Source organism: Lissotriton helveticus, chromosome 3_1 (assembly GCF_964261635.1).
Source record: "Lissotriton helveticus chromosome 3_1, aLisHel1.1, whole genome shotgun sequence".
NCBI lineage: Eukaryota > Metazoa > Chordata > Amphibia > Caudata > Salamandridae > Lissotriton > Lissotriton helveticus.
The window spans coordinates 155,757,178-155,783,331 of NC_136061.1; the positions used below are offsets into that span (position 1 = coordinate 155,757,178).

A 26,154-nucleotide genomic window follows, 5' to 3' on the forward strand; every position below is an offset into this window, starting at 1 on the left:
ACAAGTTCTAGCTGGGGGGGGCAGTGTCTGTCGCTTCCAAGGCATTGTATTAGTACCAATTATATTATTTTGGCCCTTTTGAGGTAACAATTGACACAAAGTTGATCCGTTGATTCCTGCAGTATCGAAGTCTTCCAAACAGGATTAAGGTTTTCCACCTCTGGTTTTTGTTGCATGAAGAAAGAGGGAGAGAGAGAGGACAGAAGCAGTTGAAGAGATATCCTGGTTCCTGACTGGCTGATGGACTTTTCTTCCTTTCCCTAGGGGTTGTGGGAAATGAAGTCTTTTGTTAATCTTGACATGGCTACTGTTCAAATAAATGAAGAAAGAATAGCATAATCCTTGCCTTTGTGTCCTTAATAAAAATGTAACTTCCCATTACATAAGCTAGGAAACTGGATGAGTTAAATACTCAACCTTTGTTAAATTTGGCTAGTTAAATCTGCCAAATCTAAATAGGTGAAAAGCATACATTATTTACAGTATCATGCAGATTTTGGTACGTTAAACACCAAAATTAGAATGTTATTTGCCAACTCGTAATAGGTATTATTTATCACACCCAATTAATAATGCACCTCGTGGTATCGTTATTTATCAGGTGCAATACATAGCATCTAAACTTGTAATCATGCCCTAAATGAGGCAGTAAAACCGCATCCGGTAAAAAACGCACCTGGCAATTTCAGTATTTTTTTGGGTATTTTATTACAGCAGAAATCAGAATGTAGCACATCAGCATTACTTTACTGCACTTTCACAGCCTGACAAAAGCATTCCTCATACAGGAAACATGCCATTAGTTCTGGCTAGAGTGCCAACCCTTATTCTCATCACAGATACATCGCTCTGGATATGGCATAGAGTTGAGTGACAATGCCTGAAGCAGCTAGTTATATTGGTGTCTGTTGCAGTTGCCATGGGTGCGGTGAAACAAAGAATTTCCATGGAGCGGAGTACAACTCAGGAAATAATTACAGCCAGCACCATTAATCAGACAATAATTACACAGCTAGACAAGGTCCACAGACTGGCATCCAGCCAACACTTCTGCCTCACGATGCGCAACATAGTAAAAAGGAAGTGGGAATATTCTGCATCTAAGTGAATTTCTTTGTAATTGTCCGATTAACAAATTTCAAAGGCATGCAAATTTAACACTCAAACAAAAATTGATTTACAGAATGAAACTGGCAAAAAATGCAGAGGGCTATTTAAACCCCGTATAATTACTCTTGGTGCTTCCTTTTTCTGCAACTGGGCCAAACCATGCTGCCATACTAATATTGGGTGGCAAATCACAACCATAAATAAACATATACAACAGAGAAACAACGACTGAAGCCAAGCATAGTCATTTGAAGACTTTTGCTTCTTCATATACCATTATTGTGAGAAGTTAGCCTGGCATGTGATGTCCACAATTCTAGTGGGCACCTTGCACCAGTCTAATCGACCCTTATTGATGGAGGTTGTAAAGTCAACCTTATAGACAAGCTATCCTAGTGGTAGCATGGATCAGCAGTCATAGGCTAAGACTTCAGAGAGCATGTGAAGCAAGCTGTTTTACCAATTATATTCCCTTGAATACCAAATGGAAGGACAGCACACAAGGTATATATCAAATATATATGTATTTACTCTAAACACAACCCCTCTGCACTCTTTATGAGTTCATAGGTAAAAGTACATCACAATTAGCATACGATAAGTTGCACAAATACAGTTATGCCCTAGGGGCCTCACAAACCATGTACTAAGGAAGTGGTATAAGAACCACGTGAGAGTTAGACAGCAGGCCTAGGGCCTGTAGAATCGCTGGGCCTACACTAAACAACCAAAGGTTAGGAAAGAGGAGGCCCACGGGAGACGCATGCAGTGTCTAAACACAGTCGCAAGTTACCATTGACTTATAATGGAAAACGAAGAAGTTACAAAATTACTGTTTTAGGACACTTCCAGATGGACTACGATAAAACCCCTTTAGACTAGGACACTTCGAGACCCACGGGAGCACCGGAGTACTCGTGTTACCTCACCACGGGAAGCCGGGTGCATAGGTGCATTTTGGTGTCGGGTTTTGTCGTCGTTTTCTATGGAGATCTGCAAAGAAGGGCTGCAGGCGACCAGAGGAAAAATGTCTAGGTGGATCCAAGGGTGGATCGATGATGTGAAGAACTTGAAAGCAGAGGGGACAGAGTCTGGGTCACTAGCCAGGGACCAGGAAGGAACCAGGCGATGTTGCATGCTGAAAGGTGAAGTAGGTGAGCTTGTCTCTTCAGCCACGAGGTCCAGGAGGCATCGACGATGACCAGGCACTGGATTCGAGCTGTCCCACGAAGGATCTAGTTGACTGCAGTGTCGGTATCCGGATTGGACCCAACAAGCCTTGGCAACCGCAACCCACGCAGGATGTCGAGATTGGCTATGTTGCAGACCAGCAAGGTCTGTGGCACTTCTCCTTTGAAGGGAAGCTGGACAAGCCTGGAGCAACCAGGAAAGCAGTTTAGTTCAAAAGGAAAGTCTTCAGGGGGCTAACTAGCCAACGGGCAAGGAACCGGGAAGACGCGTCGAGCTGAAATGCAAGAGCGGGCCCCACACGGCACTCGTGGAGTGTGGAGGGCTGAGCTTCAGTGCAAATGGTGCTCGGGTCTGAGGCTTCTCGTACCCAATGCACAACTGTAGTCGAGCAATTAGCAAAATGCAGGATGTCCAGGGTGTCCGGTCCCATCTCTCTCGTGTCCGCCACGGGTCTCAGCTTTGCTGTTGATGTGGGTCGGAGTTAGAGAAGTCTAAGAGTCCAGTTCCTGTGTCGCTGAGTCTTCGGGTTCCGGCGGGAGCGTCGACAAAGCAGACCGGCAAGTTACCTGGTGGTGCTTGTTTGCACAGGATGGTCACTCCTTGACCACAAGGGAGATGTCTTCCGTCTTCTAGTCAGAATAGAATGTCGAAGGTCCAAGAGTTCTGTATCAAAGTTTCTTTCCAGGATATTCTAAAGTCCTGGGGACACAGCTCCTATACTTATACTAAGCTAAGGGGCTGGATTATCTGCCTAGGTCCCTCCTATGGGTGGACCTGAGAAGGGGGTGGTTACACCCCTTTCCCTTTGTCCAGTTTCGCGCCATAGCTGGTGCTGGAGTGCCCCAGCAACTGGTTTGAACCGGGCTATGCATGGAGCATCTTGTGTGCTCCAGGCAGTGTCTAGATGCATTCACTGAATGCAGCCCTCCCTGCCCCAATACACAAAAGCCTGTCTGGGAGGTGCTAGCACCTCCCTGGACAGGAAACCTATTGTCCAGGCCGTCCTTGCTGGAGTTTCCCCCAGCAACAGGAGGTCAGACTTGTGTCTGTGGCAGCAGCATCCATTTTGTGATGTTGAGGCTCTGTTTAACTTTAACTGGGTAAAGCAGTAACATACATGTCTTTTCCCTCTAGAAGTGTGGAATGCTACCCCCGCTGCCAGAATAGGCGGGGGTAGTATTCCAAAGTGTTTGACACCTTACACGACATGTTTTGATAAAGCCAAACCAAAGTTAGCATTAACCGCGAGGCTTATAATGCACTTAGGAGTATATGGTATGGCTATATCATAGAACAGCTATAAGGAGATGGTTCCGAAAGCTGCAGAGGGGCTCAGCTCATGCTAGGGCACCCTCTCACATAAAACCAAACACTCTGCCTTGTCGAGGCCTACTATAGGAGTGACTTATAGGTGCATATGTGTCTATATGTATAGGTAGATATAGATATACTATATCTAAGTAAGGGGTGATTGCACCACCTTACCCAAGCTGAGTGATCAGCCTGTGGTGTCAGATTGGAGGGACAAGCCAGGGGTGGCATAATACATGCTGCAGCCCCTGGTAGGCCTTGGATGCACCTATGCCCTGGGTACCTATGGTACACTATCTAGGGGCTCACAAAGGTGACCCATATGAATTCTTTATTGTATAGTTAATAAAAACCATTACAAAATATAAAATACCACAATGTTTAAAAAGCAGGGAGTTAACACTGCTATATGAAAGATAACATTTATAAAATGAAGATATCATTCGAACTTCAGGATAAATTTGTCAAGGACCATGGCTCAGCCACATAGATAAGGAGATCGTATTGCAAGTTCAAGTCTTTACCAATAGCCCTCGTTTTTTCTCAAGATTGGCAATAAATTTGACTGCTCTGCAGAGGAATTGAGGATTCACTGAGCATAGGATTTGTACGATCGCAGACCGACAAGTGCAAATTCCATGTTCCTTGAACTTGGCCTTTAGCCAACTCCGACGTTCCTGATTCAGAACAGGACAAATACAAATCAGATGGATGAGGCCTTGTCTTCCCGCGCCACAAAAATCGCATTCCATACATTCATGGGGCCTCCATTTCGGTTGGTCAGCATTTGTTGGGAGGTTGCCAAGCCTTAGATTTAGGTATTTATGTTTAATAAATGGTGAGAAAGCGAGGTCTAGATAGGCTGCCGGTACAGGCTTTTTATATGATTGAATTGTCATCCAAGCGTGGGGTCGATGACTAAAGGTTAACTTGTCATTGAGCAACGAGTGCCTGTTGGCAGCCTTCTTTACCACCTGTTTAAATGATAGAACTGGAAGTTTGGTTTCCCAAAGTGCTGCCAACTCGGTTGTTTCTAGTGATTGTCTTAAGTACTTGGCATAGTGGGAGGACTCTTATCGATTGCTTCCCACATGGCACGGTAGACCGCAATTTCCTGATTCATCCAGACATCATACCAAAATTTGACAGTCTCATACTTTTTCAGAAACACTTGGGATTGCAAACCGAATTCAAGTCTTAATTGTGCAGGTGATGCATTGTTTGGTAAGGCGAATACACGCTTGTAGATTTTCGTTTGTATTTTGTCCATGAGCTGTGCACTCTTACCATGATGTAATACACTCCCGTATGCTATTTTTGGGAGTAGCTTAGCTTTCATTACAGTTAGCAGGGGGGAGACCAGAGGGCCTTTGAGTTTGGTCGCTAAGTTGCCGAATGCGTGCAGCAGAGCAATGCCCTTCTTTTCAATGCCGTTGAAATGCGTAGAGAAGTTAAGGCGCTTGTCCAGTTGTATCCCCAGATACTTATAATTTTCCACCACTTCCAGTTTAACATTGTCTGTTGTGAAAGTTGGTGGTGCTTTGTGGCGTTGAGTTATAACCATGATCTTTGTTTTCTTGCTATTTATTTCTAGCAAGTTCTGATTTGTGTATCTGGTCAGTTCTTGCAGTAGACGTTGCAAGCCTATTCTCGTCTGGCTAAGCAGAACCACATCGTCGGCATAGGATAGATGTGTTACACGGAGATTGCCTAGCCACGGTGGATGAGCATTGGTCTGGTCAAGGCTTGCTGTCAAGTCGGCCATAAATAAATTAAAAAGGTGGGGGGCCAGCACACAGCCTTGTTTTAGTCCATCAAAGGTACTGATCTTCCGGATTAAGCGCTGTCCATTGTCAATCTTTACCTGCATCCAAGTATTGTTATACAGGTCGATGATTGGCGTTACGATTGAGTCTGGCAGACCCTGCTGATTCAATTTTGTCCAAAGTAATTGCCTACTGACACGGTCAAAGGCCGCCTTGAAGTCCACAAAACAGGTGTAGAGTTCTTGATGGTTTTCTAGGCTTTTTTCAGCAATCAGGCACAGTGCCATTGTATTTGCCATAGTGCCCGTGCCACGACGAAAACCTATCTGATTTATCGGGATTTTGTTGTTCATATCGGACCATTGAGCAAGATCAGCTAACACCAGGGATGCATAATATTTTGCTTCTGCATCGATGAGGGCTATCAGGCGATAATTAGTTGGATTTTTGCGGTCTCCGCCTTTATAGATTGGATTAATGATAGCTCCCCTCCAGCTTTCTGGGACTCGACCTGTGTTGCTTATTGATGATCGAAACAGGTGATTGAATTTACAGGCCCAGTAGTGGGGGTCCTCTTTGTAAATTGCCTGCGGGATGCCGTTCGGTCCTGGTGCGCTGTATTGCCTGCTTTTCTTGATTATTTGTAATATTAGAAGTTCATCGCCTGTCCATAATGGTTGACCCATACCTTCCTGATGGTTGATCGAAGTGTTTGACCAAACACAAGCCATGCCTTCCTGATCCACTATTCTTGGTGTTTCACTTGCATTTGTTACAGTTGTTGTCAGGTGTGTCGATGACTTTATTGAAAAGGTATCGACTATGTGTTGGGCCCATACAATTTCAGTGATGCAGGTCATACTTATTGGTTGTGCTGATCTGTTCATGGAGTTGACTTGCAACCAGAAAGCCCTGGAATCTGATGTTTTTATGTTGTGCTACAGTTTGGTCCAGAAGTCATTGGCTTGGTTTTTTTTCCCCGTCCAAATCACTTTCTTATATTGTTTCCTTGTTATTCGAACCTCTTGCCAGATATTTGGATTTATCCTGTGACCTTGCGCTTGTCTTGTAAGCTTCTGCAAATGTCTCCTCAAGGAGAGTGTGGTTTTTGTGAGATTGGTGTTGCTCTTGTAAGAGGTCTTCTTTTTGGAGTTGTTACTGGTCCTGGGTAGCTTTTCCAGAAAGTCAGACCAAGTTTCTGAGCACAAGTCATTCTCTTGAGTTGACATTTGGATTAGCCTCTTGGCGTCCTGCGCTATTTGAGGAAGTGTGTTGCTCGTCCACCTTAATCGCTTCAGATTGATTGTTGAAGTTTTACCTGCTATCGTTGGTGCTTGTAAGTACCTAGAGGAGGTCAATTTCTTCTCAATGTGTTGCATTGAGTGATCACTGTCTAGAGAGAAGATTATTTGAAAATTTTTAATTAGACTTAACAGGGGTAATGTTACTATTGTATAATCCAGGATTGAGCTTGCACTGTGGCCTGTATAGGTGGTAGAGGGGGGTTTATCCTGGTTGGTTCTTCCATTTATTACCCGTAGGCCGAGATGCTCAAGGTCCCACATCAACTGCCTACCCACTTTATCTGTCTTCTTGATCGGTGGAATCTCCTGGGGTTCAACGTCCCACAGTTCATTTGCTACGGAAATATTGTCCTCATCTTCCGGATGGTGTAGGAGATTAGTATTGAAATCGCCGGTGACGATAATCTCCCATCTTGGTTGTTCAAGGCGGATATTGGATACAACATTAATGATACGTTGAAAGAGCTCTTTTTTAACTGTACTTTTCGGGTGGGCATATATGTTAATTAAAATGATAGTTCTAGTTTTGCCCTGTGTTGTGCTCTCCAATTTGATGATTTGCATATCCGGTGCCGATATGGCCAATTGTGGGGCATTGATCTTCAGCGCAGTGGTTATGTACACCGATAGTCCCCCGCTTGCGCGCCCATAATGCTGCGGGCGAGTCGCACTTACGTGGAAGCATAATCTGCCTGGTACATCAATTGGCTCTGTTAACCACGTTTCCTGTAAGGCTATGAGGTCGTATGTATCCCAGGTTGCAGTCTTTCTACTATTGTTTAGGATGTCTTTTGCTCCTGCGATGTTCCAGGAGAGAAGTTTTATTAAATTTCCTTCGATCTCACCTGCCTGGCAGTGGGTTCAATTACCGTTGGGACACATTTTCTGTCTCAGGTGTTCGTTGTTGACTGATTCAGCACCCCTGGCGCCTTGAAGTACTGAGTGTGCGGATCGACTAGTCCGTGTGGTCTTCTCTTTTACCACACTTTCTTAGTAGGGGAGATGGATAACCCAGTTTTACTTCTTCTTTCAGAGTAATTCCCCACTCTTCAAATTTAGCCATTTCAGTGAGAATGCTTTTTAGTATTCCTACGTTCCTCCAGGTTACAAGTGTGCCTTCCTTTGTCCCGTTGTCCCCATAAGTAATAAATTCAATTGATAGTAGATCAGCTGATGTAAGGTGGCTAAGACTTGGAATTACAGATGTCAGATGGAGAATATTCCCTCGGTTTAAAAAGTCTTGTGAGCCTTGTGGCTCATAGTTGGGGACGAAAAGTAACTTTCCTGATGTTGCTGTTTTGGTCTCAGTAACTTGCTCACTGATAATATGTGCTTTGTCATTTGGCCAATGTTTCGTTGATTTGTGACTTTCATAGTCCTTTGCGTTAACATGCAGATATTTTGTAAGCATCGTTCTGGGTTTGCGTAATTGACTTACTAGCCGTAGCCTTTACTTCCCGGTCTGCTCGTTTTAGACCGGCCTGTTCTAAGTGATGCCCATATTCCGCGGCGGCAATCAAAGGGCAGGGTCCTATCCTTTCTGCGTTTGTTATTTCGTGTTTTGTTGCATTACATTATTATCTGTGGTTATCGTTACTTGTATTTGATCGTGAGTGTTTCTGTCCACCTTTCTTGTTATTTGTCTGTTATTTTTGTAGTCATTTTTCCCTGATGTGGGATTGGCGCTTGGAATGGTGATCAGAATAGAGGGCGCTTTATGATTCATATCCGCACCTGTAGCGACCACACATTGGGGTCCGAGATTGCTTGCCTTGTACCTGTTGTGCCCGTGCCCAATTGTGGAGTACTTTTTGTCCTCATGTGATGTACGTTCTTGTTGGCGGGGGTTGAACCCCGTTTTATGCGGCTCGCACTGCAGACTCTCTGGAGTTTTATTTAATTGTGCAACGTTGCTGGTCCCTTGATCCGTGCTCCATTCTATACAACTTGAGGCAGTCGATGAACTCATATGATGAATGTTTGCGGGGTTCCCGGCTCCTAAGGTTTTAGCTAGGGCATCCCCCTCTATGTGCGTAGATGTTTTTGATGATGTTGTCTGGGCTGGATCATTAGGGCATTTAAGCATGGGTTTTTGTCCCTCTTCTTTGGGTAAACTCTTCCAATCTTTACATTCATTGTCTACCCTTGAGGATGGCTGGTGTGTCCCCTCTTTAGTATTAGGTTCATATTTTGATTTAATTTTGGCCCGTTCAAAGATAGAAATATTAACCAGCGTCTGCTTATTTGCAGGTAAACAATTTGACAGCTGATTTCTGTTTATTCTCGCCCGTTTTGTCTGTCGCTTAGTTAGACCTTTCTGGTTGTTTTGATTTTTTGCCCCATCCTGGTTGGATTGATCTATTTCTAGTAGTTTGAAATGGTTGTTTTGTCCAACAGAAGGAATAACATGTGTTGTTTTCGGTTCCTCTGTTATTTTATCAAATATAGTTATTGATTTATTTTGTTTCTTTTTTTGGTCTACTATTTGCTGTACCGGTGCTATTGTTTGGTCTGTATTGATGGCAAATCCTTCAGTTTTTCCAGTATTGGATAGCAAGTACATGTCTCGGATGATGCCCAGAGGTGAATCTGATCCTTTATGATGTTAAATGTGCTGGCCATGGTGTCTAATTTTTTGTTTATACCCGATATATATTCCGCCATTGTTCTCATAAGATGTATTTGAATATCGAGTTTGTCTGACTGCATATTGAGAGTTTTGATAGAAGTTTCCAGTAGAGACCCCAGTGCACTGTGTAATGTGATTATTGATTCCAAGTTTTCATTGATGTCGTGCCCTACTTCTTGCTGACGCTGGAGAAGAGATTACTGCCTGTCAAGCAGAGATACTTATGTGGCAGTCCGTAATAAGTATAAATCTGCCATCTCTGCAGCCAAAAAAGCCTATGCCTCAGAGAGAATCTTACTAGCCCCTTGCAAGTCGAAGGAGATCTTTAGAGTCCTGGATGAATTCACCTCCGATCCCAGAACGCTCCCGACCCAGGCCCCTACACAGGAATCCTGTAATGCACTCAGCACTTTTTTTATACAGAAGATTGTTTTGATTAAGGACACTATTCCGGTCACCTCACCTGGTGCTGATTCTGTTACTCCCCCTCATAATGCTCTTTCCATTACTCAGTTCCCCCCCTTAGACCCCACATCCCTAGCCATTCTGGCCGCTCGCATTAAGTCTGGTTCTCCTGACGACCGCTGTCCGCCTTCTATACTACGGGACATCTGCCACTCTTTACCTGACTGCATCCTCCCCTTGCTTAATTCTTCTCTCCTTTCCGGGACGGTACCCAGCTCCTTCAAGGAGGCCGTTCTGGTGCCTCTGTTGAAGAAGCCTGGAGCCGATCCTGCCGTCCCGGCGAACTATCGTCCTATCTCTCTTCTACCCTTCTTTTCTAAAATCTTGGAAGCCCATGTCACTGCCTGTCTCTCTAGGTTCATCGAGAGTTCTAACTTTCTCGAAGCTAACCAGGCCGGTTTCCGACCTGGTCACTCTACAGAGACTGTGATCCTGGCCGTCCTGGACACCTTGAGAGACGGAGCTGACAAGGGTACCCCCCAGGCCTTGGTACTATTAGATCTGTCGGCCGCCTTCGACACGGTGGACCCTAACATCCTTCTCCACCGTGTCGAACAGGCCGGCATCCAGGGCCTGGCGCTGGCATGGGTCAAATCCTTCCTCATTGGGAGATCTCAGACCCTCAGCCTAGGCACATTTAGGGCTCCCAGGGAGCACCTGCCTTGTGGGGTCCCCCAGGGCTCCTCTCTATCCCCCCTTCTCTTTAATCTCTATCTCCGTCCTCTTCTTTTTTCTCTGAGGCAGTGGGACGTCACCGTCTTTAATTACGCGGACGACCTGCAACTCATCTTTTCTTTAAACTCTCCCTCTGCTATTCCCAATTTCCAGGCAGTCATGTCCCATATCCTTCAGTGGATGTGTCAGAACCAGCTTAAACTGAACCCAGGAAAGACGGAGCTCCTCTTGCCTGGTAAGAGCGCTGCCCACTGGGATCCACATTTCTGGCCGGCAGAACTTGGCCCCCCTCCTATCCCGGTGGCCTCGGTGAAAAGTCTCGGAGTCACCATTGACGCTGGGCTATCTCTCGGGCCTCAGGTGGGGACGGTGGTCTCCTCCTGCATGTTCCAGCTGCGCAGGATTAGGAAGGTGGCTTACCTCCTCACCCCTGATGCTCTGTTGCAAGTTATCATGGCCCTCGTCCTCTCCCGCCTGGATTTTTCGAATTCCATCTATCATTGTTTGCCTAAATGTTCCATCTATAGGCTGCAAATCATTCAAAACCAGGCGGCGAGACTGGCCCTCGGGATACCGAAATGGCAGTCTGCCAAACCCCTTCTCATCAAATTGCACTGGCTCCCTGTTAGCCTAAGGGCAGCCTTCAAGCTTGGCTGCCTTATTTTTAAGTCTCTCTCTGGCTCTTGCCCCGCTTTCCTGAAATCCCTCATTCGGCCCTATTGTCCTTCTAGTAACCTCAGATCATCACACTTACACCTCTTGGTTGTCCCTTCCATTAAACTCTGTAGATCTGGTGGTCGGAGATTCGCCTACCTTGGCCCCAAATTTTGGAACTCCCTTCCTCTCTCAGTTAGGATTTCTAACACTCTCATCCAATTCCGCAAATCACTAAAAACCTGGCTTTTTCCACAATCTAGCTAAAGTCCCTCTGTTCCTTTCAGCATCCAATCAGCGCCAGGAAACTCACGGTGACAGTGCGCTTTATAAGCACCCCCTTAACATAACATAACATAACACTTTTTTGTGATTGATGTTAATTTCCAGATGTGCTTGTTCTTTCGGTGTTGTGACGTTTTGCCGCCCCTTAATTTTTTTTTACAGTGTCGGGACTTTTTAATATTTCTATATCGGCCACAGCTGGAACACATGAGATTTCTATTTTGAAGGTTCCTTTTGGCCATCTACATCAAGTCCATTTGTTGAGTCTGTAAGTGCATCAGTGATTGCTTCCTGATTCGATCCGCTGGATATCTCGATTATGTTTTTGATTAGAGGGTCCTTAATTAACGGGCTTTTTATATCCCAACCGTTTGCTGTTGCTTCCTGGACCACCTTTGTAGTAGTTATTGATTTATTGTGGAGTTTTATTTGCTCGGAATTACTTTCAATTGATTTAAGTCCAAGTGGTCTTTGTGTATTGTTGTGCTTCCTTTGTTATGTGAGGGCGTTTGGGGCGCCCACCAGGGGTTACACTCCTTTGTCTTTTTTGTAGATTTTATCATTACTTGGCTTAAGCACAAATCCAGCCTTGGGGTTGAATGACTGTTTGGATGCACCTTATATGCTGAATCATGCGTGCTAGTATTGTGACGTTCGTCACTATTACTTGTGGCCTGTTGGCTTCCAGTCATTGACTGATCGTGGTTTATGTCACTAGTTGATGAAACTGGTATTATAGAAATCCTTTCAGTTTTATTCAGTTTTTTGTTTGGTGTACGTCTTATTAAGTATCCTTCAGTAGGGCAATCCAAGGTCCTGTTGGATACTCTTGGTGATGTTAGTGGTTTCTCTTGTCCTTGTCCTTGAACTGGGTTGTGTCTTTTATTTTCCTTATGCACTTGGGCTTGAGTTAGTATCATGTATTTATTTTTCTCCTGGGTAGCATCCACACACTTGGGTGTTTCCTCTGTTCCATTAGCCCTTTCTACATTGGTGTTAGAAATTAACAGAGGAGTCCTTGTGTCTGTCGATTTTGTACTAACTTTATTTGGCGACATTGGTTTTTGCAGTCCATTTGGTGTTGCCGGCAGTGTGTATATAGCTGATACAGGGTCTTTCAAAAATGAAAATTTGCCGGTAGGGTTCATAGTACCAAACATTGAGTAAATAGGAGGGATTAATGTGATGGCCGCACTACCCTCTGGGGGGGAAATGGAAGATTTAGTCTTAGCTTTTTTCTTTGCATTTTTTGGTGGATTCGTTCGTGTTCTCCCAGACCTCATCTCTTTTTTTTCACCAGCCTTGAGGTTCTAATTATGGCGGCCGTATTTTGGGGTTACTTTTCAACAATGTGGTGCGGTGCGGCTCGGAGATGCGGTCCAGCTGCTCCGATGCTCCGATACTCCAGGAGCTTTCCGGGACACCACTCGCCTCGGCGCGTTCAGCTCTCTGGCGACGCGATAACTCTCTGGCGCCTAGCGACCTCTAGCGTCAGGCTTCAATCTATCCGTCACGCTTCCAGCACAGATTTCTCACATGGAGTGTTTGGGGAGGCGCTCCGCGGTTTTCACTGCCTTCGCTGCCACCACTGAACGCTGAACACTGACGCTGCTGCCTAGACGAGACTGCAGCGTGCTGACCCCTCGTCTGGCCCCCCATCTGGCCCCCCGTCTAGGTACCGGGTCCGGGACTGCTGCGGTGAAAAACGGGAGAATGGCGGAGCGGCAGGCTCTTTTCCTCTCCCTACAGCAGCAGCTCCAACTGCAAGGCGCAAGCAGCAGGCTCTCTGGAAAACCCGAACTGCAGTTTGGCTGGGACTGGGACTGGGTTCGTTTGGCTGGGACTGAGTTCTGTTTGGCAGCTGCCAGTAGCTGGCTCCTGTAGGGGAGTGGGGGCTTGGGCTTTTGCAATGTTATGTTGGTTTACTGGGAATGGCGGGCACAGAGAGGAAAACAAGCATTTACAATGCAACGGTTTTGCCTTTGTAAAAGTTAGAGCTATTGGCATTGTAAATGACACATTTTTTATTTATGTGTTCGTTTTGAAAACAGATAAATAAATGGCATTGTCATTTACAATGGCAATAGCCTAATCTCTCGCAAATGCCACACACACACACCCACAGAGAGCCCCCCACACAGAGCCCCTCCACACAGAGCCTCCCCACACACACACAGGGCCCCCCCCACGCACACCCACATAGAGCCCCCCACACACACCCACACAGAGCCCCCCCACACACACCCACACAGAGCCCCCCCACACACACCCACACAGAGCCCTCCCACACACTGCGAGCCCCCCCCACACACAGAGCACCCCCTCACACTGCGAGCCCCCCCACACACTGCGAGCCCCCATCCACACACTGCGAGCCCCCATCCACACACTGCGAGCCCCTAGAGAGTAAAATACATAGGGCCTGTGCAATGAGTAAACAACACCAAGTCCCCCACCCCCCCCCTTCCAGAAAGATGCCACGGAGGTGTTATCTGTTAGCAAATACCCCGGATCGAACCAGGGACCGTGGCTCTAAAGGAAAACGCTTTCCTTGGCTGATTTCTGCGGCCATCAGAGAGCTCCGGCTGGGCTAATGCAGGCGCGACCTGGTCTTAGTCTAATGTATTCTATTGGAATTAACTGAACGCAAAGTTCCAGAATCTATTCGCATGGTGTCCCAGAATGATATGGATTATTGACTAACCTTTGCTACTAAACACAAACTTTAGAATTTAAAATATGCTTCAGCAGGAACCTTAGATTCTGAGATAGACCTATGGAGTTCACCTATTTAAAACTATCAAAGCGTTTGCAGAGGCAAGTCCATACATTCCGGTCTAAATCAGCAAGCTGAAGCACTGGAAATCAAGAATACTTCCTACTAAATATCGAGCACATTAAATCTGATTTAGAATTGCACAAGCCTGTATAGTTTTGGATTGGAGCATTCTAGCACATCATCAATCTGCTTTACGTGAATGATATCAGGTGCCTGAAACTCGCAAATGAGATGACAAAATGATTCTTGCTGAAGGTCTTGAGTAAGCAGTGTTATCAAAAAGCATCAACAATACTTGCAACATAACTTCTCACAACAACAAAAACAACGGTTGGTAACCATCAGCCTACAGACTAGTGTGACATGGAACAAGTGCTCTCTACCACCTTCAAACAATCAAAAATTGCAATGCTGAGAAACCAAGTATACAACTGCATCGTGCAAGACTAATAAAAAAGGCTGTTATAACACAAACATTAACATTTGTCCCTAAGGCTGTACATCAATCACACAGCGTTTGCAGGACCTAGCCACTTGGCAATCAATGTTTGAGAAATGCTGGCTACATTTGTGTACTCACATCAAGTACATATATATATATATGCCTTGCGCTTACATTCATTATGCTAGGCACGGGCATCGTTGATTTGCCCAGAATCACAGGATGTTGAGATTCCCTGCCAAGACTCGATCCCTGTTCCCCAGCTTCGAGGTCGATTGCTCTGGCCGTTAGGCCACATCCTTGCAATAGCAACCCCATTCACTTGCCAAACAAATCAACGCAGTAACAATGTTAGCAAAGTACTTATAACTGCCCCGTGTTCCGAAAAGGGGCTTGGTCTCTATTCTGTACAAGCCTTACCTGGATCCACTCGTGAAGGTCACTCGGCGGTCTTCTGCGGTGTAATAGTGCCCCAGGAGGAGGGTGGAGAGGGTGACAATGGACATCCAAAAGAGACCGCAGCGGTTCAGCCGGGGAGCCCGGGGGCAAAAGACTTTCATCCCTGGAGGCTACGTTTGGGGATCCTGCCCCTCCCCTTAACAGTTACTTCAGGCTCTGCAGGAACGCGAGCGTGGGGCTCTGGGCCCCTCTAAGAGCGCGCGGTGAGGCAATGTAGTTCTAGCATGTGTACTCCGCGGACCATCTGTTCCAATCTCGGTAGGTTAATGCGCCGGCTGCAGAGCTCTGTGCGAGCCGACGAGGTCAAAGGTTCCAGTAGAAGTGTAGGGTGGGTTAACGCGCCGACTGTGGAGCTCTGTGTATGCCCGGGAAACTACAAATTCGAAGCCCATCAGGGTGGCAGTAGGCGTACAGCTAAATGTACCTTCACAAGTCACTTGTACTTCCAAAAGAGTACTTCAAGCCCCCCACCGAGCTCCGCGGGGACCCGGTGCAGCACCCAGCGAGCTGCCCCCGTGCCCCATCTCTGACGGACTCACTTCCTCCCCATCGGGGCGCCGGCCGGGGTTCTGTGTTGTAGTCTGAGAGGTCCCTCCCCGGGGGTGCAGCACACTCACGGGTCCCCACTCACGGGTCCCCTCCCACGCGCGCTCCTGCCCTCTTGTTCTTCTTCCTCCCCTGTGTCTGCCTCTCACAGGCACCCGCCGGCAGCTGCACCTTCTGGCTGCGAGGTGTTGATTCTGTTACTTGTTGCTAAGAGGGCGGAGGGGCGGGCGGATGGTGCGAGGCACTGACTTTTCGACCGGTTTGGACTTGCCAAGGGTACACCGAACGAACCCAGCTATTTCGCGCCTGGGTCCTCTTCCCTGTGTTTGGGATTAAACATTTGCTTGCTGCTGTCATGTGGGCAAAAATGCAGGTTCACATTCCGTACTTCCTTTCACCTGCCCCTCCCATAGCAAAAAACATCAGACGGTGCGCGCGCGTTTACATGAGAAACAGAAATGCAGGTACTCTGTCTCAGAGGAGGCGCAGCAGTGCTGCACAGTGAAAGACACTAGAGTCTTGCTAAGAATAGTATGCAATCTCATTAAAATAATTAGCAAGTCAATGATACAGCACTCCTGGGGAGGGGCCGGCGGGAACGGGGGAGGGGGGTGGGTTAACGGAAACACTAACAAAGTTAACAAGGCGAGAGGGGGGGCCGGCGGGAACGGCGGAGGGGGGCGGGTTAACGGAAACACGAACAAGTTAGACAGCGGGAGGGGGGGGGCGGGAACGGGTACACACTTACCTGCTCGGCAACATAAATCGCGCAGCCCACTCCTGCAAAAGGCAGGACGAGAGTAAACAAAACACGGCTTGAGAAGGAAAAAAAAAAACCCCGCCCACCGTAGCGTGACGTCGCCAAAAGGGAAAAATTCTCGGGAACGCCCCCGAATCTGGTCCGGGATTGACGGACAGAGCCGTCTCCCAATGGCTAGCCTCCATTTATGGAGCTAGTCAATGGGAGCAGGGGGCGAGTCCCTGTTCACCACTGTAAGACATAAGATTTTGCTAGCGCATGCGTACTTCGTACGCATTTTGCTAGGCAAAACCTAAAGAGCGAGAGCGAAAAGAGCAGAAAAGTGCAGAAGCACGCTCTCCCCGGCTTTTCTGCTCCTCGGCCAGGTCCGTTGCGGTGGTGCCGTGAAGTGGGGCAAAGGGGGACTGCGGCCGCGGGCAGGGAACCACGAGCTGCTCTCCTGCGACTCTCCTGCCTGCGCTCACCGCTTACCGCATCCCCAGCCACTCTAAGGCATCACGGAGATCAAACACCGCGCACCGGGTGCCGTAGGTTAGGGCAGGGCAGAGCAGGGGCTGCGGCCACGGCAGGGAACCACAATCAAACACACCCGCCCGCGCTCACCGCTCGTTGCCGCCCTCAGCTCCTCTTGCCGCTCCGAGGTGCCGCGGTTTCTGCTCAGGCACAGGGCTCAGCACTCAGGGCTCGGGACTCGGGCTCAAGCACGGGGGCTCGAGCTTCAGGGTGGAGGCTTGTCTTCCTTGCCGTTCCTTCGGCTCCTCGCTGCCTCACCTCAGAGTCTCAGAGCCTCTCTAGCACCCCGCTCAGGCTGCTGGCTGCTACTGCTCACTGCGCTGCTCACTGGTCACGGGAGTTCATGCAAGTCCGCTTGTCCAATCCCGGGCTCTTAATTCTCAAGTGCTCTGCAAAAGTAAAGAGCTCTGCGTCGCCGAGTCCGCAGTGTTCCAACCAAAGGTGACCCAATACCCAATCTGGTATGTACCTAAAGTACATGGTATCAATTTAGAGAGAGAACAGCTGGGCGTGGGTCTGATTAGCAGGCCCACAGCCACACTAAAGTCGAAAAACCAGAAAACCACAGCAAAAAGTGGGGGTGACCATAGGAAGCAAACCCTACTCTCCTACAATTATCACTTTCCACATTGTTGTTTGTGTGCAGAGCATACTGCCTAGAACCCTTACAAGAGTTTTAGATGTTACAGAGCCCTAGGTATTGTGGAACTACTGACCATTTTCAACGTGATACTTGCAAGCCCTTTTTCGCTGTAACCCAGACACAGCTCTAGCAGTCTCACCCGTCTCAAGCTTTCCAAAAAAATTCAAAACACACACACACACACCTCATTTAATCCCATGGGTTCAAAGTACCTCTACCCTGACCCTTTCTATGACTTTCACATTTGATTTTTTTCCCCAAGAAACGGTGACCGGATGCCCAAAATGGTGGCCGCCACTTTCTTCTCAGGTTGCACTCAGCCAATCACCCAGGCAATCACAACCTGCCAGGATCCGCGTCTCTAGATATACACCACTTTTTTACTTCAATAACTCCAAAACTACTGAACAGTTTTACACCAAATTACAAAAAGCATTCTTACTGGACCAAGATCTTTCGATCAAATTTTGTGTCATTCCGTTTAGTGGTTCGGATTTCTGCCTGTTTATTCTTTGGTAGCTTCAAGTTTCATTCACTGTGACTCTTAGAGTATATCCATCCGTATCCCTTCCCTATGTATATAGAGATAACTCTAATCACTAGTATATGCAGTAGACCTTTGTACTCTCTACCATTCCTATGTGACTCTTAGAGTATATCCATCCGTATCCCTTCCCTATGTATATAGAGATAACTCTAATCACTAGTATATGCAGTAGACCTTTGTACTCTCTACCATATGTGACTCTTAGAGTATATCCATCCGTATCCCTTCCCTATGTATATAGAGATAACTCTAATCACTAGTATATGCAGTAGACCTTTGTACTCTCTACCATTCCTATGTGACTCTTAGAGTGTATCCATCCGTATCCCTTCCCTATGTATATAGAGATAACTCTAATCACTAGTATATGCAGTAGACCTTTGTACTCTCTACCATTCCTATGTGACTCTTAGAGTATATCCATCCGTATCCCTTCCCTAAGTATATAGAGATAACTCTAATCACTAGTATATGCAGTAGACCTTTGTACTCTCTACCATTCCTATGTGACTCTTAGAGTATATCCATCCGTATCCCTTCCCTATGTATATAGAGATAACTCTAATCACTAGTATATGCAGTAGACCTTTGTACTCTCTACCATTCCTATGTGACTCTTAGAGTATATCCATCCGTATCCCTTCCCTAAGTATATAGAGATAACTCTAATCACTAGTATATGCAGTAGACCTTTGTACTCTCTACCATTCCTATGTGACTCTTAGAGTATAGCCATCCGTATCCCTCCCTATGTATATAGAGATAACTCTAATCACTAGTATATGCAGTAGACCTTTGTACTCTCTACCGTTCCTATGTGACTCTTAGAGTATATCCATCTGTAGCCCTTCCCTATGTATATAGAGATAAATCACCAGTCTCTTCTTTGTGTGACTTTACATCTTGTACATTTGTAATTTTTTTCTGTTTGTATCTTTTATGTAACGCATGTAATCCTTAGTCCTTATGTTCTGCAACTGGTTCTTATGTAAAGCGCTCTGACACCTTCGGGTAAAGTTCGCGCTATACAAAATCGCATCAAATAAATAAATAAATAAATAAAAATAAATTATGATTGCACCTAGGCTCTACACCACGTGCAAATGCGCTGAGGCATGAAACCATGTCACACAGCAGTTCCGTATGAGCTGGCAGGCCTGCCTTGCTCTAAGACTGAACACATTTTATATGCAAGCTCAATATTCAATTATAGCTGGTTATCTTGTGACCTACCTTTTTGGAAGAGAAGGCCAGATTCAGGTTTACGATCTTCTTATGAGTGCTACATTTTCATTCTCTAGCTACCTTAGAAGAAGTTTTTCTTGGCGGGAGCAAATACCTGCAAAATCAACCAAGCTAAGTATGAAAGGTGTTAAAGTAACACGTTTAAAAAAAACCATTTATTTATGGTACTTCCGAAGGTTATCATATGTCGTCTGACATAAATACCACGTCTTAAATACAGTTAACATAAATAGTGCCCCACTGGGTGTAGACTTTCTATTGTCAACTTCAATGAAGTATGTATTTTTTAAAACAATATTTAAGTGAAGATATGTACGTTAGATAACACTTCGATCATGTATTATGGTACTATTCTGCATACCACATTAGGCTACATAAATCGTAACGCAGTTAGGGCTGTGCTGTAATAAATACACGTCATGTTGTTATTCATTTGCATTTCAAGTCTATTTTTTATGAAGGTTTTCATTTTCAACCTTCTGCTCAGGGTAACCGGGGCACCAGCGTGTCCAGAATCACACAATGTTTTGACCGTAAGCATTCATCTAGATTAGAACTAGTGGTGTGTCAAATTATACTTCTGCTTGAGATATTTTGTGACAGTGACACACTTTGCAACTTCACTAACTTGCGACAGTTGTCACCTTTGAAAAAGCTCTGCAGCAGACAAATTTGCAGAAAAAAAGTGTGCAAGAGTTTATATTCGCCCTTCTAAAAAAAAATATGTGTCCTCAACATCGCCGAACACATGCACTTCCAGATCCACACTGACCTCAACACCACCCTCGGAGGAACCCTTCTCTACAGACCCCCCGGACCCTGACCACAGTTCAGCGACTCCATCGCCGACTTCGTCAGCACCCAAGCCCTCGCCTCCACGGACTACATCCTCCTCGGGGACCTGAACTTCCACCACGAGAACAAAAACGATGCCAACTCCACCACCCTGATCGCCAACCTCGCCAACCTCTGACAGCTCGTGACAACTCCCACCCAGGCCGCCGGTCACACGCTTGACCCCATCTTCTCTGCAAGTCCCCAAGTCTCCTTCAACCACACCACCGAACCCCATTGGACTGACCATCGATGTGTCCATTTCACTTTCAGGAAACCCACCACGCACCACCGCAACCAACAGATGCCATGCCGCTGCTGGGGCAAAGTCACCAAAGACCAGCTGACCACCACCCTCGTCCAGAGCCCACCCGCCGACCCCACCGACCCAGACACCGCCGCCCTCAACCTCAGACAGTGGATCGACGACTGCGCCAACACCCTCGCTCCACTCAAGACCCCCTCCAACAGTCGCACCAGCAAGAAAGCTACCTGGTTCACCAAAGACCTCCAGGCCTCCAAGCGCACATGCCATAACTGGAGAAGAACTGGCTCCAAGAACAGTCACCAGACAGCTACACGCAGACACCATCAACTCATCAGAAACGCCAAGAGGACCGCTTTCAAGGACTGCCTGGATAACAACGCACACAGCAGCAAAGAGCTCTTTAGCATCGTGAAGGAACTCTCCAACCCCAGCTCCAACACCAACGACATTCCCCCATCGCAGGACCTGTGCGACTCGTTGGCTTCCTTCTTCCACCGCAAGATCACCAACATCCACGACAGCTTCAACGCCTCGACTCCCCCACCTACCACCGAGTCCCCCACCTCCACGACCACCACCCGTACCAGCCGTCTGATCTCCTGGTCCAACGTCAGCGACGATGACCCAGTCAAGATCATGAACTCCGTCCACTCAGGATCCCCGTCTGATCCATGCCCACACCACGTCTTCAACAAAGCCAGCACAGTCATCGCCCCCCATCTCTGGATGCAATGACAGAAACAGCAAAATACAAGTCGGGCGGCACACTATGCTTACCACAGATTTTTAGCTCATATGTTTTAAGCCATGCCCTTAATTACATTGGCCACGCCCCTTTGAGAGACCCCCCAGTTTTTTCATCCCACTTAAAGCCCTGACTACAGCCTCCGAGCACTATTTTCTCAAATAGCTTTGTCCTGCCTGCTGTTGCAGGCAATAAATCAAACATAAAGGAGGGCCCCTGAGTAATCAAATAAGCATGCAGGAACAACAGGGGAACAAATGCTTTGGCAAAAAAACAAAAGAAGACTGCTTGAGGGATTCAGTTGGTAGAATATCTCACCGTATTTGCAAAGATGCTTGCCAAGTCATCTCGGAGTGATAGTGTATATATCTATATTTTCAGCAATAAAGATACTCGGACATAAAGACAATAATCAATGTCATCATCTAAAACTTTTTTATCAAAAATAAATTGTTTATTATAATTGTTGCCATATAAATATACACATATATACACATATCACAATACAAAACTTTCTAAAGGAGAAAAAGTATACCATACATTTAGGTACCATAGAGCCCCCCCGCCCTGATACTCAGATATGTCACCCATACACCTCACAGCACATTCATTCAGCAGACATCCTTACATATATAAGAAACCCACAAACAAGACAACAATACTTCAAAGACCAATAGCAACAAAACACTGGAAAAAAACATATAACAAAAAGAGGGGTTTTCTGTTGCAATTTGCTTGGAGTAGCTGCAGTTCCTCACGGACATCTCCGCAGAAAACCTTATCTTGCTGAGGACAACATCGACCTCTCACGGCCCCAGCTGCGCGGGTGCCGTTCGCCTTGCAGTCAGTGAGGGAGGAGGCACCTCTGCTTCGACACTGAGCCCCTGAACCAACTCAGGACTGCGAGGATCAGCAGCCACAGCGGCGCTGACAAGCCGCAGCTGGTCCTCTTCCCGAGCCCGCCCTTTGCCTGGATAAATCGGAGTGGGATTTTACATCCTCCGGTTTCTGTTGCAATTTGCTTGGAGTAGCTGCAGTTCCTCACGGGCATCTCCGCAGAAAACCTTATCTTGCTGAGGACAACATCGACGTCTCACGGCCCCCGCTGCGCGGGAGCCGTTCGCCTTGTGGTCAGTGAGGGAGGAGGCACCTCTGCTTGGACACTGAGCCCCTGAACCAACTCGGGACTGCGAGGACCAGCAGCCACAGCGGCACTGACAAGCCGCAGCTGGTCCTCTTCCCGAGCCCGCCCTTCGCCTGGATAAATCGGAGTGGGATTTTACATCCTCCGGTTTCTGTTGCAATTTGCTTGGAGTAGCTGCAGTTCCTCACGGACATCTCCGCAGAAAACCTTATCTTGCTGAGGACAACATCGACCTCTCACGGCCCCCGCTGCGCGGGAGCCGTTCCCTTGTGGTCAGTGAGGGAGGAGGCACCTCTGCTTGGACACTGAGCCCCTGAACCAACTCGGGACTGCGAGGACCAGCAGCCACAGCAGCGCTGACAAGCCGCAGCTGGTCCTCTTCCCGAAACCACCTTTCACTATTACTATTTAAACATCTCCCAGAACGCGCACGCAGGACGCGCGCGGGACTCAGCCCGGGGCTAGGCCCGGGCAAAGGGCGGGCCCTCAGAGGCTGAAAAGGCTGGTGCGGTGCGGACCCCTGCATCATTTTTTATTGTTCTTTTTTAATTAAATTGTATTGTATTCTTTTGTGCTAGCATTATCGTGGTTAAAGCGGCCCGACCTCATTAAGTCATGACTGCCAAAAAATTGAGTTCTGGGAGACTCTTGGTAGGTAGGTCTTGCTCAAAAACTAAATCTAACCCTTTACGAAATAAGGACGGCCAGGCTTCTCTAGTAAAGGGAAAATCTCAACTATTTAGCTTATGGGAAAGGGGTAAAGATAAAATTCTTACTGGGATACCCCCGCTAAAGGATGGTTCACAGGTCGGAGACGAGGCGGTACAATATGTAGAGAATAGGGATACTATTCCATCTTTCTCTATTCTTGTACCCAAGAGGGTGGAATGTATGGACCCCCCGAAAGAGGAGTTGGGAAATCCTCCAGTTTTATTAAAAATTTCGACGCCATGTCTGCAAATTGTCGACCCTTTAAATAAATTTGGCCTTTCCACCTCTCATAGATGACCTGCCCCATGTATAAACACTACTGATGTCATAGTGCATAATAAAATGTTTAACTCCGGTGATTCCCAAACTCCTTTAGAGAATGCTTCTGGGTTGGTACAAAATATCGATCCCCTTTGTCTTGATATAGATTTGGACTTATGCAAAAGATATATAGAGGATGTAATTGATGTGTCATTAGATCCAAGGAAAACCCCAGTGGTATCCGTTCCATCTGGGCTCCAACTTCACAATAGTACTCCCTCCAATAATTCTCTCCTTTCCATGCCCCAGCTAAATATTTCCTTTAGTCCACAATTCAATACAACAAATAATGACTCAAATGGGCCTGTTAGACATGATAATCCAGTTTCAGAAACATTGGTTTGTCTTGAACGTTTGCTTGCTTCTATTCTGTCCCTGTTGGAAAAGTTTGTTGGTGGTTCCGACTGCGTTTTGGAAACTGTGACACAAATATTAAAGAGTTTTATTAGAGAGAAAGGGGGGGAAGGATACTAGCCCATCCGTAATTGCTCAACCTATATCGGAAGAAATTGTAACTATTGCACCAGTCCAATCCGATTTGATGGAGAATACTCCAACTTTAGATATGGAAAAAGTATTATCAGTTTGGAGGATTTCTCCAATAAATCAGGCAGATGTTCCTAGGAATAATTGTGTGGTGGAGGGTGCTTTGGAAATTGAATCTATTTGTGTCCCGGGAAAAGGAACACCCCAAGAGTTATTTCCCATTTTTTGTCCCCCTATTAAAGCTGGAATAGAGGAGGCTTCGGTGTTATCTAATAAGGGAAAGATAGCGCATTTAAAAAAGAATGGAGGAAAAAGGAGGAAACAGCTGCGTAGATTTGCAAAAAAGAGGAGGAAAATTAATTTTGAAAACAACCTCAATATTACAGTTAATAACTCCACTGAGGAAACTCGGGCGGATAAATCGTTGCATGAGACACCGGATCTTTCTGTTATGGGCATTGTTCCCGCTTCTCCCCATAAATCCCCTCAAATCCCTTTTCCCTCCATTTCTATTCAGCCTATATTAGGCTTTTCTGGTCCAACTCCTGGGGGATCTGCTAATATAGCTCCTCCTGTGGAGTTTATAAAATCTGTCCATCAAGTGCCAGCTAGCCTCAATCCCTTAGCGAGGCCATTCCCCGCTTTTGCAGGAGGGGAAATAGAATTAATAAGGCCAACCAAGATAATTGAGGAGGAAAACATTGATACTTTTATTTTAGACTTTCTTCCGCTATTTGACTCGGATTTTATTTTAAATAGATCTACGCTCCTTCAATGTCTTCACGAGACGGATGGTTTGAAATTGTTGCAGACTAACGATATAGATTTAGTAAAAATTTTGAACACTGACGCTGGGTCCTTAACCAGAGTAAGATTCTATTCTAAGTTAGTTGTGAACCTTATTCTCCAAAAAACTGAAAGTTTCCAGCGCAGAGGGATTGATGTTATGCTGTATCTGGTAAAACCCCAATCTAATAGATTAATGGGCGAACCTTGGTTCTCTCAAGCTGTAGTTGGAAATGGGGTTATCCCCCCTGACTTTGAAGATTTAAAAATTAGTATAGCAAAAAATGGGCGGCAGGTGGAATATTCATACCCCCCTCGCTCCCACTCCCAGAGCGCTCCTGCAGAGGTTGGGCTTCAATGGAACTGGTTGCATGAAATTTTAGCTAGTAAGTCCTCCCAAAAATTCCAATCACAACCGTATCCTTAACAATGACTTCAGGATTATATCGTGGAACGCTGCAGGAATACGAAATAGCCCCGAAAAATTACTATTTTTACTTTCTTTAGAATTCAGTGTTATATGCCTTCAAGAAACTTGGTGTATAGAGAATTTTCCTACAGGAAGGGACTATTTTGTTTTGGAGGGCAGAGCAAGCCCTTCTAGGAGAGGCCATGCTAGAGGGGGAATAGCATGTCTTTTGTCGTCCAAGATACAATGGAATTTTTCCCATTTTTTAGACCCCAGTAACCTGATTCAAGTGGTTACGCTATTTAGTTCTGCTAATTCTAAAAATAATCCTATTATTCTAATAAATGTCTATATTCCACCTGATGTCTCCTATAATGAAATTCTATTTAGGGTTTTCACTTATATTAAAACACTTTTGGTAAAGGATGCCTCTCCCCATATAATGATATTAGGTGATTTTAATTGTAAAGTATCCAACTCTAGTTTGGAAATCTTTCGTAACGAACATAAAGAGAAGTCCCTACAGATACCTCAAACTCTTTTTCCCGGGAATATTAAAACAACAAAGAGAGGGAAAATATTTCTTGAAGAGCTCTATGAAATAGATGGAATTATAGTGAATGGTAGGCTTCCCTCTGATACTCCTGCAAATTTTACGCACAAGTCCATCACTGGCGAATCTATTTTAGATTATGTGGTGGTAGATATGCCAACTTTTGTCCTTTTCAAGGACCTCACGGTTACTTATACTCCTCTCAGTGACCATAAAATAATAACCATCTCATTAGATTTAAATCCTCCTTTTACGGATCACTGGTCCTTGGATGGTAATTTGGTTAATTTTGGAGTCCATAGTGGAAGATGTTTTTCGAATTCTAAAGCAATCAAGGGCATCAAGAGCCTTTTAGATATTGCAGTAAATGACGTGATCAATTGGAAGGGTTCCGAATTAATTTGTTTCTCTAAATTCCTGAATAAGGTGTTATTGGTCGCAAAAAACCCATCAAAGAAAGACCACATTAAAAAACTTCCTATTTCTCAGAAATTACTTAACGTAGAAATAAATAAACTTATAAGAGAACAATATCTGAGGCACTGCCCTTTAAGACATCATAGACTGGCACTA

General features: G+C 46.0%; 1 protein-coding gene across 4 annotated transcripts in view; it reads right to left on the reverse strand.

Moving 5' to 3' along the window:
* Nucleotides 1–26,154, reverse strand: part of GTF2IRD1 (GTF2I repeat domain containing 1) — a 1,361,292-nt gene that overhangs the window by 821,475 nt on the left and 513,663 nt on the right. For all 4 annotated transcript variants that reach the window (XM_078679432.1, XM_078679431.1, XM_078679429.1 and 1 more), the window contains one exon: nucleotides 19,313–19,418. The gene's annotated coding sequence lies outside the window, so the exon portion shown is untranslated. The remainder of the gene's footprint in view (nucleotides 1–19,312; nucleotides 19,419–26,154) is intronic.